The 2,628-nt window shown below is 42.2% G+C and overlaps 1 pseudogene; it reads right to left on the reverse strand.

Annotated features, from left to right (window-relative positions):
* Window positions 1–1,309: 1,309 nt before the first annotated feature.
* LOC121399220 lies at window positions 1,310–1,448 on the reverse strand (annotated as a pseudogene).
* Between the last annotated feature and the right edge of the window lie 1,180 nt (window positions 1,449–2,628).

Here is a 2,628-nt window from a genome sequence, read left to right on the forward strand (position 1 = left end):
ATTGAGGATGTGAGGAGTGCAGGGGTGGGGCAAAGGGATTGTATTCATAAACATTATCCAAGCAGCGCCCCACAGGCTGATATCACAGGGGTGAAATATATTCAATAAAGTCAATTTATTGGGAAAAAGTGACATCTTACACATGCAACAAGAGGACAGGTTTGGGGTATGTCAATGTGATTGCTATCAGTTGCATGTGTACAACAGGGGGTGCATTATTATGTATCTTAGAATACATAATTCAATGAGTTATGTGCCAAGTGAGATCAATAAACCCTGCTAATAACTGTTGAGGTTCATAAGGATATATTTACCAGGCTATTTAGGCCTTTGTTATATAATACAGATGATATTGAATCATCCTTCCAAGTGCTACCCGAAGGCATGGGCTCCATTGCCCAAGTGTCCCAGGCACCACCCGCTGACAGCTTGAGCGGGAGGGTCCCCCTTCGCTAAAGCTAGGGAGGGCCCACCATCGCCTCCCCCCAAAGGGGTTTGGGGTCGCTTGGACTCCCCTTCGCCGAAGCTAGGGGGAGTCTACCCTATGTTCTGCCAAAGCTTTCCCCAGGGCGTGTCATGGCCTGGGGTCCAGCCAAAGGAACTAGGACACCCATCCAGGGTGCTCAAACCAGGCACAAAAAAGGTGCTGGAGAGTGCAGTGCAATGCCATTGATTGCCTTGTGGCGGCCGGCAAAAAGAAAGAAGAGGAAAGGAGTAGTGCAGAGATTTCCCCCCTAGCCAAGCAGCCGGGGATATGGGAAGTGAAGCAAGATTAAGCGTGGGTGTGTATTATGTAAGACCCAAAAAAAGTGGATCAAGCACTTCTCCATATAGGATCACTGCGCATCGCTTTGGTCAAGCTTCCACTTCATCAGCCTATACCAGAGGATCAAGCGTATCTGACTACACATGATCTTAGTGGCCCAAAGACCAAGGGGCAGATTTACTAAGGTTCGAGTGAATTTTCGAAGTACAAAAGGTTCGAATTTCGAAGTAATTTTTTGAATACTTCGACCATCGAATAGGATACTACAACTTCGAATTTACTTCGATTCGAAGTAAAAATCGTTCGACTATTCGACCATTCGATAATCAAAGTACTGTCTCTTTAAAAAAACTTTGACTTCAATTCTTCGCCAACTTAAACCTGCCAAAGTGCTATGTTTCCAGAGCAATTTTCAAAGTTTTTTATATTCGAAGGAAAATCGCACGATAAAATCGTTTGAATCGTACGATTCGAAGTACAATCTGAGTACGATCGTACGAACTTACTACGATCGTACGATGAATACGAATGTTGGAGGATTCTATTCGATAGTCGAATTTCGAAATATTTTCCACTTCGAAATTCGACCGTTGATAAATCTGCCCCCAAGTGTTTCCACTTCCTCACATAGGATCATAAGAAGGCACTACACTTGATCTTAGCCAAAAGGCCAAGAAGCGATATATAATACAGATATATATATATATATATATATATATAGATATAGATATATATATGTGTGTTTATGTAATTATGTAACTAACTAACTATGTAACTATGTATATGTTAAACATATACTGTACATACACATTATGCACTTTACTCTGCTAACTGTGCAGCCCAGAGTTTTAGGGAGAGGTAAAGTATCAGGTACCATAATTAGGGAGAGTCATTTAGCAGCACCTTATTTTATATCGTATAATTATATAATATACATATGCTAACCAGACGATGAAAGAAATGTACTTTATGCTAACATGTATAATTAGAACTAGCCGAGTGCCAACTGTGAAAAGATGGAGAGAAATAATTTTGGCTTCTTAACTAGACAAAGGCAACGCCAGGCCCAGTTAAAGATGCCCCAGTAGCTCTACTTCTACCAGGGCCAGATTTATATATACAATACCACTAGACTGGGACCTCTTGTTACCCCTCTTGTTACCCCTCTATGCACACGTATGCACAAGCCTTATTTATTTGGGTCCGGAGTGTGGGGATTGGCAAGTGGGAGATTTTAAAAAATTTCCCATATGCTTCCTATCCCATTGCAATGCTGCTTGGTGGTATGCAGCCCCTAAAACGCTGCCGCCCCTCTTAAAACTAGGCCATAGGCCCAGGGCTTTGTGGCCTTTCCACAAATCGGGGCCTGCCTTCTTTTCTGATTCACTGTCACTTACCTGAGCTTAGGGACCGACTCACTCAAGTGCTAATTGATTCATATTACTTTTCAGAGCATTCTGCCTCTGAATTTAATAATAGGCCCTGTAGCATCATCTTCTATGACAGAAAACCTCTTTCTTATGCTGCTTGAGGATTTCTGATGACACCTACACCTAGCTTCTCAACAGCAGCTCAAGGCACACTAAGCAAGTGCAACGTCACTGCCATAGGACTTATGGCCTAACCAGATCAAAGATGGCAAGCTCCTAAGGACAGCTTTAAGGGCATAGATTTTTACTGTTATAGGGCTGTTCAACCTCTACTGGTACAGTGAGTTTAGTATATGAAATACTGTACATCTTTTATATCCGTATTCACTTTTAGGCTTATATCTTCGACTTTTTTATAAACAAACCTCCAAGCTGCTGTGCTGAGTTGTATCAGCTCAAGCCCCATTTTGAGCCCTATATTGTTGTGTCAGC

Source organism: Xenopus laevis, chromosome 9_10S, assembly GCF_017654675.1.
Source record: "Xenopus laevis strain J_2021 chromosome 9_10S, Xenopus_laevis_v10.1, whole genome shotgun sequence".
NCBI classification, from domain to species: domain Eukaryota; kingdom Metazoa; phylum Chordata; class Amphibia; order Anura; family Pipidae; genus Xenopus; species Xenopus laevis.